The following is a 12,540-nucleotide window of genomic DNA, read 5'->3' as shown; positions in this document are numbered from 1 at the left end:
TGTACAGAAAATGTATTATATATAACTTTATTTTATTATCTAGTTTGACTAAAAACTAGATAATTTACATTTATAATTTATAATCATAATACATAATAATACATTTGACTCTTGTAGTTTAGTGTGAGCATCCATGTTTTTCAGACTTAGGTAGCTCGAACGCACGTAGGTCGGAGATGACGCGTTTCCCACTTGACATGACTTCCACCTCCGACCATTAAAGTAGCTCATACTCCTGTGTATTATGAGCTAGTCACGTGATGGTATCGGATCGGCACATTGACTTGTGTACTAGCCGTAGCCCGATGCATTTCCGACACAGGTATGGGTATTGGAACAACTCTATAAGAAACCATTTACACACACACCCAACCCAAAATCTAATTTGTATGGAGACAAAGTCTTTCATGTTTTTGTATATATTTTCATGGTCTTTGTGACTTTCTGAACATGCAAGAGAGACATGATGACATGATGACATGGAGACATGGAGGAATGACATGTTGCATATTTATATTGTACACATTTACGCGTGTCGTGTCGTCCGATTCTGAGCTAGAGGTCCGAATCAAACTCAGGGTTAACACAACCATTGGATGGTTTCCGCGGTTACCCCCTCGGAAGGGCCCGCTCGGGTCGTCCATTATCTCAACCTTCACGCTGTCTCCTTCCTAACGCAAGTTCAAAGTTTGTTCTGGAAGAACAAATTGCTTCACTTTAGTTAGGGGGGGGGGGGAAAAAAACCCAGAGGAAGGATAAAAGCCAGTGTCTTGTTGTACGGGACAGGAGCTGTAGCGGCATGAAGGAATGCCTGGCCGCGAGATTAAAGGAGAAGAAAGCAGGTGATATTTAAGAGTGGAGGGAAGACGGGGAGGCGGAGGGGAAGGGGAAGAGGTGGTGTCTTGTTGGTATGTGAAGACGGACTTCTTGAAAGGGGGGGGGGGGGGGGGGGGCGGGTAGGGGGTGGGGGGTTGGTGGAGGTGTGGAGGGAGGAGGTGGGGCCGGGGGGGGGGGGGGTGGGAGCGGTTGTAAGGGGTCTGAAATCCCAGTTGCTTTTTTTAGACTGTGGACAAGGGCCGATCGAACCCAGTTCCTTTCGGTTGGGAGTCGAACACCTTAGCCACGAAAATACACACCCACTATCCTTACCCTGTGTGTGTGTGTGTGTGTGTATGTGTGCGTGTGCGTGTGTGTGTGTCTGCACGCGTGTGTGTGTGTGTGTGTGCATGAGCTTATGTCTTTGTGTGTGTGTGTGTGTGTGTGTGTGTGTGTGCATGTGTGTGTGTGTGTGCGTGTGCAGGTCACTCTGTGTGTTCGTGTGTGTGTGCAGATGAACACACCTGAAACAGGGTATTGGTCACCTGATCAACACAGGGTTCTATTGTCTGACAGTGTACCCCCCCCCCCCCCCCAACCATCCTCCCTTGGTGGAGTGGAGTTGGGGGGGGGGGGGGGGGGGAACAACTAGCCTGGCCTCGCACACATATGCGTGTGTGCTTGGGTGTGCGCAGAGCGTCCCTCTCACTCCATCTCTCCCTTTCTCCATCTATGTCGCTCTTTCTCATCTCCAGGTGATCAGGTAACTGGACTCTCTCTCTCTCTCTCTCTCTCTCTCTCTCTCTCTCTCTCTCTATCTCCCTGTATGTGTATATGTCTCTCTCTCATCTCCAGGTGAAAAGGTAACTAGACTCTCTCTCTCTCTCTCTCTCCCTGTATGTGTCTGTGTGTTTCTCTCTCATTACTCCTGAATCAAACCTCAGCACTTAGGGCTGATTGTCTCTTTGTTACCTGGCTGTGCATTTCACTTAGTCACACACGCCTGTGTGTATGTGTGTGTGTGTGTGTGTGTGTGTGTGTGTGTGGGGGGGGTGTTTGTCTGTATAGATGTGTAGGTATGTATATGTGTTTCTGTCTATATGATGTGTGTGTCTGTATCTATGTGTGTGTGTGTGTGAGTGTGTGTGTGTGTGTCTGTATAGATGTTTGTGTGTGTGTGTGTGTGTGTGTGTCAGTAGATGTGTGTGTGTGTGTGTCCGTAGCGCTATGTATGTGTGTGTGTGTGTGTGTGTGTGTGTGTGTGTGTGTTTGTAGAGCTATGTGTGTGTGTGTGTGTGTGTGTGTGTGTGTGTGTGTGTGTGTGTGTCTGTATAGATATGTGTGTGAATGTGTGTGTGTCTGTATAGATGTGTGTGTGTGTGTGTGTGTGCGTGCATGCGTGCGTGCGTGTGTGCGTGTGCGTGCGTGCGTGTGTGTGTGTGTGTGTGTGGGATGAGGACAAAGGCAGGTTCCATGGAGTAAGCCGGGGCGACTTTTAATTTCTTTTTGGCTACGCCCAGATGTAGATTTAATTCATCCTGCTTCACGCTCCACCTGAACTTGTGTATTGAGGGTTTATCTCCGTCAAGGCTGGGTGCGCCCTTACTGTGGTAACGACTGCACTTCCTCCCAATACGTCTGGTACCATCAACTACTTCCTCCACTCGGAATTCCTTTAATGTGTGAGTGTGTGTGTGTGTGTGTGTGTGTGTGTGTGTGTGGCACTCAATATTGAAGTATTTATGCATAAAATATAAGCAAGAATCCAAATGAGGAGAGTAAATTATTAAGATATAGTTGGTTAGTTAACCTAACTAACCCTATTATTTAAAATACTCAGACATCATACTTAAACAGATGGCACTGGAGTAGAAGATCTCAGCTAATTTCTACCTCATCCTCCACGACCCTGACCTCTACCTATAGGTGACCTCTACCTGACCTGAGTGGACCGGCTTAGTGAATTGTTAGGGAGGTGGTTTCGTCAACCGTTCATGCTTATTACCCCATTATATACATATGTATCGTATATGATAGGTATCCATACACAATATGAAACATGTATTATCTGTATTGTATGAAAGTATGTATTATCTGTCACTTATTGATCCTGATCCTGAGACTGCACACCGGGGGCTCAGGGCGTGCCTCATGGTTATATTCTGTATTTATATTCATCCATACAGATCATATCATTGTGGAAATGTGTATATTTTTCTTGTATATTCATGTCTGTGAGACGGACCAATGATATGGTAAGGTCTATACATCCAGATAATGGAAAACGGAAATCTCAGAATTACTATTCCAGCTTTCATTGTACTTGTTTTATTTCATTTTTTGTTAACCTATTCTTAATTATTTCTTACAATCACTGAACCTACACAAACACAAATACACACACACACACACACACACACACACACACACACACACACACACACACACACACACACACACACACACACACACACACACACAACCCCCCCCCCCCCCCCCCCCCCCACACACACACACACACACACACACACACACACACACCGATCCGACATTTTGGGAATGTTTGATTCACACCAGGCAGAAAGTCAGTTCCAGGCTGGTTTGGGACTGGGAATGTCACTCTGAAAAATCTGCCTCCCCTAACTCCTTCTCCACCTCCACCCCTCCACCTTTCTCGTGTGTTTAGGCTTTCTCAACACAACAAACTATCTCTGGAAATATACAGCTTCCTCTCTTACTCTTTCTCTCTCTTCCTATCCCCCCTTTCTGTCTTTCTGTTTCTCTTTCACTCTGCTTTTTCCCTCTCTCACTCTTTCTCTTTGATTTCTGCTCTTGCTCATTCCACCCTCCCGCCACTCTCTCTCTCTCTCTCTCTCTCTCGCTCTCTCTCTCTCTCTCTCTCTCGCTCTATTTTAATTGGAGTGTGACAGGGCAGGTACATTGGCTGGGAACGCTGTGAAAAATCTGTGTGTGTGTGTGTGTGTGTGTGTGTGTTTTTTGGGGCGTGATTGACAGGCACGGACCCACCCCTGCTGTGAACCTACCACTCAACCTGTGAGAGAGAGAGAGAGAGAGAGAGAGAGAGAGAGAGAGAGAGAGAGAACTAGTGTGGTAGAGAGAGGCAGAAAGAGGCAGAGAGTCAGAGAGAAACATTTTTCTCTGGCATACTGAGGAGCCATCAGCAGTCACATGTAACCGTATCCTCTCGCGCCCCTCGCATCTCCCCGCGCTATCTTCACCAAGACTGTTGACCGATAGGTAGTCCGCCATCCCTCCATCCCTCCCTCCATTTATCCATCCCTCCCTCTATCGCCCCCTCCCACCCTCCATCCATTCCTTCCTCCATCCTTCCATCCATCCATTCCTCCCTCCCTCCATCTATCCATCCATCTCTCCATCTATTCCTCCCTCCATCTATCCATCCATCCATCCCTAAATCCACCCATCCGTCTATCCAACCATCCATCTGTTCATTTGAATTTCCGTGAGCACCTTCCCTCTCTCCCGCACTCCCTCCCTCTTCAATTCCTCCATCCATCTCTCCCCCACCCCCCACCCCCCCCCCCCCCCCCCCCGCTCCCCACCTCCTTTCCCCAGCTCCTCTCCCTGAGTCTGCACATACATGCACTCTACATGCTCCAGTAAGCCACAAAAATGTTGAAGGCGCCACTTTTAGTCAAATGACCTCTACCTCAAACCCTAAGTTCTGGTAGATCTTTCTAAATAAACATGCACATCGCTGCATGTATCTCTGTGTTAGAATAAATTGTATAGTTTATTATTAGACATTTATTTTCATGGGTAGGTGTATTGACGAGTTTAGTAGTTGGTAGCTGAAACTTGGTTTGACAGAAGACAGGGTCTGTTGTAGCAAGGGGTTGGAGGGTGGATTTTGAGATGAGCTACTCTGAACTGAAATTTACTGTTTTGTAGTTTTGAAGTTTTCTGTATGTATAGTTCTTATAATTAACAAAGGTTTCAAGCTTTTATGTAACCTTATTACATCATTGTAACAAGAAAACACTGCAGAGTAAAAAATGCATGGATCCAGGCCTTAATGTCTGCATTACTTACTTGGCCTATAACCAACCTTCTCACCAAATGTGGTACAAATCCGTGCTCCCCTTTTCAGATATCCTGACGCGCAGACACACAGACGGGGCGACAACATAACCTTCATGGCGGAGGTCATAACATGACGATGGGTTGTTCGCTATCCTGGCCCCGAGGTCAAAAGGTCAGGAACATTGAGCTTGAGGCAATAACTAAGTCCCAAACCATTTCACCAATCCATGTCAAAATAATGGATTTTTGTTCTTGATGACGTTTTTGTTCTTTTTTTGTGGCTAGTGGGTGACCCTCTCATCTCCAGACCCATGAATTAAAATCCTGCATCATTGAAAAGCAATGGAGCACTGACCACAGAAGCTACAAGGCTAGCACCTAGCGGCCCATAGCAGAAGCCCTTCTCTTCTACACACACCTTAAGCTAACAGCGCGTGCTACGCTAATTGTGTCAGTGTGAAATGTTTACCCTCTCGGTCGCCAAAGCTGTTTGCGTTGCACTTAGCCAAACAACATCAAACACACTCTTCAGGAGCTGAAGATGAAGGGAGGGGCACCGGTGAGGGGCGAATCTTGATGGACGTGGATCACCTTGGGGAGATCATGCTTATTAAATGTCTTCATGTCATGAGAATTTTTGTTTGTTACTGGTTGGTTACATAAAATGTATACTTTTAAGCGTTTCAATAAATAACTCAAGAAGACACACCAGGTTCCATCGCCTCTACACCAACCTGTAGCCACATGCCTGGGGGCGAGAGAGAAGGGAGGGGCGAAAGAGAGAGGGGTGGGGGGGGGGGGAGCAATAGATAGAGAGAGAGAGAGAGAGAGAGAGAGAGAGAGAGAAAATGAAGAGTGGGTTACTAAGAGGGACGGAGAGACAGAGCGAGACAGGGAGGAAAAGAAGAAAGAGTGAGAAAGAGAAAGATAGATGGAGAGAGACAGATAGAGGGAGAGAGGAATAGTGTGTGTGAGAGAGATGGAGGGAAAGAGAATGGGCGCAAGAAAAGGAGATAGAGAGGGGAGACAAAAAGATAGAGAGATAGGAGGAAAGAGGGATAGTGAGTGAGAGGGAGCGAGAGAGAGGATGACGGAGAGAAGCGGGGGAGGGCTGACAGGGGGGGGTGTGCAGGTGAGAGAGAAACAGGAGCCCTACTTGTGTTTTCTTTTCTTTTTCTCTTCTTTTGTGAAGACGTTAAGTGCTGTGCTGTCTTTCAGAGTGTCCTGTTTCACCACTGCCTCCTTGACCATCTGACCCCCCCACACACACACACCCCCTCCAACCCAACCCCACACACACACACACACACACACACACACACACACACACACACACACACACACACACACACACACACAAACACACCCTTTATGGCCTTACCCCCCTCCCTCAAAGTTGAACTAGCGATGCCATGGGAAGTATACTGTATATGCTGCACTGTCACAGTCGTCGCTGTTCACTGTTGGCATTTCACTTTCATCCAAAGTGACTTACAGTAGGGGCCATATACCGGTCTGGTTGATCGAACCATCATAACCGTCCCGTTCGGCTTAATAAAACCTCTGTGAGCAATGGAATTTGTCAAAATGACTTCATTGTCCCGATTCTGCGGAACAGCAGTTGGTTTGAGCACGACCTCGCCATGAATGTAAACAATAGCAGATAGCAATGTTGTCATTTTGAATCAAAGCGCGTCACGTCAATACGTAGAATTTTTGAAAGCTGGTGGACAAAAAAGAAAGTGAGTCACCAATGGATTTGACAAAAAACTTATCACAAAGACCAAAATAACTATCTCATGCTCTTATGCAGAGTCGTCATTTTGGCAAATTGTATCAGTAAACAATGTTCTAGTAAAGCTAGGGGAGTTTGCTACGATTTGACCGGTTCGGTCCTCAAAGGTAGGGTATGGATGCCTGTGGTAGATACAGGTGTTCAGCCCTTCGGCTGGGAATCAAACACCCTGACCGCTAACCTTTCCTACTTTATCCAAAGAGATTCAGGGGTTCCTTTTTAATTCTATCTCGGAACCCATCAGCTCTCGTCTGAACTCAATTTTAGCCTCTGGGGGGGACAAATGTTTCGGGGCTTAAGGTCTAGCCAGCAGATTTCCGGACCAAGGCTTTCTCTTCTGTGCATTGTTTACATTGTTTGAATTCAGAAACATTTTAAAATTGCTAATGAAAAGTTAAAGGCCCATTACCGCCCATTACCCATCAGTTATCAGACAATAGCCTAGATTGCATTTTGGGTGATGTGCTGTCCACTCGGACTGTTCACGTGGATGTATCCAAAGCCTGCTCAAATGTGACTGGTTACTGTAATACCACTCGGATTACAAACTGACTACAACAGAAACCAGATGGCATCCAATCCCAAAATCATGTCCCTTGCCTGCTGCAGTCAGAGGCAGATATCTTATTAGGCAGGATGTCAGAGATAAACTGTGGACAATTGAACACGATTGGGATTGAAACACAGAACCTGCCAGCTGGAAGTGAAACACCCTTCCACTAAATAATGTGATACCGTGTGTCAGAGAGTGATGGCTGAATATCTCACCAATGATGCAATGATGATGCAGGTCTTCTGGTGACACAGCACACATGAGCTAGACAACCCTTACACCAGAGAGAGACAGAGAGAGAGAGAAAGAGAGAGAGAGAGTGAGCGCGAGAGAGAGACAGAGACAGACAGAGACAGAGAAGAAGCTGAGGGAGTGAGAAGAAGGAAAGAGAGAGAGCCAGAGAGATTGAGAGTGACAGAGAGAGAGAGGTTAAGAGAGGCCAGGTGATGACAGGTGACGTTATTGACAGGAGGTTGGAATGCAGAGATGGGAGGTATTGATTTTAATATTATTTTTAACACGTGTGTGATGACGTGTGTTGAATATAAAAAGATGTCTCACCTGAGTTTAGGACTTAGTATTCATATTTTAGTCTTTGTTTGGCTAAGTTCAGAGGCAGTTTAAGGCTCTTTGGTTGAAAGGAGAGCATCACGGCAAAAACCATGATGCTGCTAGTTGTTTCCGTGGTAACCGGGCACGGTAAGGCTGACAACAGGCGTGTCGCAGTGGTGATACGGCAGTCTGCAGCCACCTCGCCTGCATGGTGCCACTTGTCCTGTCAACAGCCTTTGTGTGTGTGTGAGTGTGTGTGTGTGTGTGTGTGTAGGGGAACATTGAAAATAGAAAATGGAAAATTCCCATGTGAAGTGCGTGATCAGTTGTGATTTGCATGGAGAGGGGATCAGTGGAGGTTGTGGAGGTTGTGTTTTGTGGGTGTTGAGGGTGGGGGGTCTGTGAAGGTGGTGGTGTGGACGGGAGGGTAGAGGGGGTGGTCTGGGTAGAGGGTCATGGTGAGGGTCATGGTGGAACAGAGGTGGAAGTGGAAGGTAGTTGGTGGTGGTGCTGGAGGTATGGTGGTGTGGAGGGGTGTGGGGTTGAAGGTGGCTGAGGAGGGCTGAGGGTGGAGGGGTATGTTTTGTGGGGGTGGAGGACAGAGACCAGTTGCTCCCGGTTGCCTGGACCAGGGCCCTCACCTCACTGTTCTCTTAAACCTTTTTTCCTGCGTTTTGCCCAACATTGACATCTAGAGCGCTACCTAACATCACAGCTAGGAGCCAGCTAAGTGCTAGCTAGGGCTAGCTGCAAGCAACTAGGACTTTCTAGAAACAGCTAGTACTAGCCATTGATGGCTAGAGACAGCTAGCACTAGCAAATGATAGCTAGAGACAGATAGGTGTTAGCTAGAGCTAGCTAGTGGCGGCTTAAGCTAATTAGGGCAAGCTATAAACCAGCTAGGTGCTAGCCAGGGCTAGCTTGGGGCCAAGTAGGGGTCAGCATGGACTAGTGCCCCCAACTTCCCTTCAGGTCAAGGTAGGGGTGTGGTTGTAGGGGGCACGCTGCAGAAGGTGTTTTTAGATGTGGATGTTGGTAGGCTAGTATTTGCGGTAGGTGTGTAGGTATGCATGTTGGTATGTTGATATGTGTTGGTGTATTTGCGCTTGTATTCAAGTTAGGAAGGTAGGGTGATCTGCATGTTGGTAGGTTGATGTGTTGTTGTGTAGGTGTGCAGTTTGTTGTGGAGGTGGGTAGGTTGCTGTGAAGGTAAGTGTTTGAAGGTTGATGTGTTTGTGGTGAGCCATGCATGTTTATTGTTCATGGTAACTCTGGGAACAAATGAGTAGATGGTGTCCACTGCGAGCTAAAATTAGCCTGGCTAGCTGTGCTTGTGTTGTGTGGGACAACTGGGCGAGGGCATGCCACTGCAGTCAGTCAGTTAGCACCTTTTAAGACCTTCACTGTAACAATGTCAACACTGATATCTAGACCTCACGTCAAGTTATGAATGTCAATCACGACCAAATCACTTAAGACACCTACAATGGTCAATAATGTGTTGTTTTGTTAATGTAGCGTAGACTGTCATTCCTTTTTTTCCTGATATATTTTTAATTGAAAGCACTATCCTGTTCATTCAACTGCGACAACCACATTTCCCTCCAGGGATGAGTAAAGCAACATATTATCTTATCTTGAATCCATATGTTGCCGAGCTATTTGACACAGATCACAAACTTCAAGGGAGGAAGGAGGTGTTGTAGGCCTACTGTGTTTTTACGATATATAGCAGACGGCAGGCAATTGAGGTTAAACAGCTAGGCTACCTTTCTCTCTCCCTCTCCCTCCTGGAGCATTATCATTACCTGGCCGGCTGGATAGACGACTATATAATAAGTGCTCACCTGCTGCCGGGCTTAAAGACAGGGTTTAGCCAGCTATGTTTCCGTCCGGGCCGAGCAGAAGGTGTTCAGAGGTGTTGTAACAGAAACATCCCCGGTGAGGAATTCCTCTGTGTTTTCATTTCGAGGCCCGCTGACACCAACGACATATGTCTGTCGCCCGGCCGTCAACCGATGGGGGGGAATAAATCTAGGCGCGCGGCTATCGATGAGACGCTGAAACCCAAACCGGTCAGCTGTAATGGCCCCGGCGGGTCCACCTAGGGGCCAGGGGGTCACATGTTTCAGGGTCCATGGCTAATTTGTGAGACAGATTTTGTGTTTTGCCATGCCCTGTGGAGGTCAAAGTGTTTGCGTGCTGTTTGTTTTCTGGGCGCAGAGACGCGTGATTGTTCAAGGAGCCGACGCCACGAGAGCTTCTGTAGCGACATAAAAGAGAGAAGGTGGTAATATGTATTAATGAAGACACGCTGCCCTCTGATTGGCCTTTTGCTCAGGGACGGGGGAGGTTGTTGACAGGATAGGTTAAGGTGGACTTGAGTCTAACGTGGAGAAATTATCATAACCATCTGGATGAGATGCCTGAAGAAGCGCCAGCTTGGATCACTTGCATTGAACACATATATATATATATATGTATATATTATTATGAATGCAATATATTCATATATTGCAATATATTCATATATTGCATTCCACTATTCTAGAAGAGAAGATGGGCTAACACACACCAATTTATCATTACATCATTACATTACATTCAAACATGCCTCTTTCTCTCTCTCTTAGTCTCTCTCTTAGTCCTTCTCCCTCTCTCTCTCTCTCTCTCTCTCGCTCCTCTCTCTCTCTCTCTCTCTCTCTCTCTCTCTCTCTCTCTCTCTTTCTCTCTCTCTCTCTATCTGTATCTCTCTTTACCATGGGGTGCTGTTCACTAGTGAGTTCTGCTGTCACCTGCTAAACATCTCTGTTGGATCTGGTCAGATCAGCGATCAGCTGGAGGTATCTGCAAGGTGGCAGTTGTAGTGTTTGTGTGTGTGTGTGTGTGTGTGTGTGTGTGTGTGTGTGTGTGTGTGTGTGTGTGGACCAAGGGGCCTGTATAGCCTCTATAAGGATTGCAGTGTAGGATGGGGGCGATCGGAAGGAGGGTGGGGGTGTGTTTGAGGCAGGGGGGGGCTAGTTCAAATTTATTGCCCTTGTCAGCTGTGTCAAATTTGGCAAGCTCAAATGGTCATCTTTACAAATGGCTGAGGGCTGTAGCTTCGGGTCAGCAGGCCCTGTGGTGTTCACTGAGAGCAGCCCAACCCAAACCAACCTCTCATCTAGAACCAACCTCGAATCGATCTAGAACCAATACACAACCTATATACAACTAATCCCCAATGAATCACCATCATCCAACCAACCGATGTATATATAACATATATAATAATAATCAATTGATCAGAAACACCAAACCATCCACAACCTCATCATGTCATGAATCACCACTACAGCAAGAGAGAATGTTATGTTATGTTCCAGATCATCGACCAACAACGTTCTCTGTTTGTCCCCATGGCAGTGGACCAAACTAGGGGTCCTTGATCACCCACCCGCCACCCCTCCACCCTCAACCCCTCAGCTCTCCACCACAGGTAGGACCAGAGCAGAGCAAGATCTTCTTCATCTTCGGAGGGCTCCAGTAAAAAGGGGAGACCACCCACTTTCTCCCCCGCATTGTCTCTATTTTTGCAGGGCCAGAGTGGAGTGACCAGTTGCTGTTTATGACTGAGCTCTTTTTTACGATGTGGCTGAAGCTGTCGAGGGACCACCAGTTCTCCTTTCACTGTCCGCCACGCGACGCTCTGGAGACACACAGAAACACGGACCTTGAAAATGATTAGTTCCGCTTCCGTGTATCCCACATAAGGGTTGTTTAAAGTGACAGAGACACAATTGAGATATATCATAAAAAGGAGTGTGTAAAAATGTATGTTTGTGTGCCATCTGAAACATGATGAGGTTAATAAAGTAATTTAATGATCAAATATGTTTAAATCCCAGTTAGTTGTGTCGCCAGGTCAACATAAACAAATATATATATTAATTATAGTAATAATAATAATATAGACCAGATGAATGGGTTACATCTCCCGGTTTCTAAATGTGTGTGTGTGTGTGGGGGGGGGGGGGGGGGTATGTGTGTGTGTGTGTGTGTGTGTGTGTGTGTATGATTGTGTGTGTGTGTAGGGGGGGGATATGTGTGTGTGTGTGTGTGTGTGTGTGTGTGGGTGTGTTTGTGCTTCTGTGCGTATGTGTATCTGTATATACTTGTGTATAACTACGTGTGAAGTGTGTATATGTGTGTGCAGGTGATCGGGGCTAGGTGGTTGCTGGGAGTTAGATGGGTGCTGGCTAGGTGGGTGCCTGTGTTAAGGCGATGGGACCAGGCTGGGTTTGGGGTCGGGGCTTCTGGGTGCTGTGCCACTAGGTGCTGTCCGCTGGGTCCTGGGTGCTGAGCGTTAGATACTTGGCGCTGGGTTGAATGCCACAGTGATGAGACCAGCTCCTGCAAGCGTCCCTCACCCCAGGGCCCCTCGCTCAGCTCCTATACTTGGAATCTGGTCATAAGAGCCAAACATCGTCCAGAGCACTGCCACCTCAGTCCAGCCCAGCGGGACTGACCTCCCTGAACCCACCAGTGGGATCAGAGAAACACACCTCTCACCGCCAAATGCTCACCGCTACCTGCTGACATTCATAATAGTGTTGCCGGTAGCTCCAATGACTCTTAATGTGAGGGAGAATCTTGTTGAGCCATGGGACTCTTATTGTGAAGGAATGTCTTATTGAGGGCAGGAGAATCAAGTATGGTATGGGTGATTGAGTCCCAGCCAAAAGGTTGTGGGTTCGACACCCAGTGTTCACCGTCTCCC

The sequence above is a fragment of the Micromesistius poutassou genome, assembly GCF_964030765.1.
Source record: "Micromesistius poutassou genome assembly, chromosome: 5".
Classification (NCBI taxonomy): Eukaryota; Metazoa; Chordata; class Actinopteri; order Gadiformes; family Gadidae; genus Micromesistius; species Micromesistius poutassou.
The sequence above is the reverse complement of the archived record's forward strand: the minus strand, read 5'-3'. Positions refer to the sequence as shown.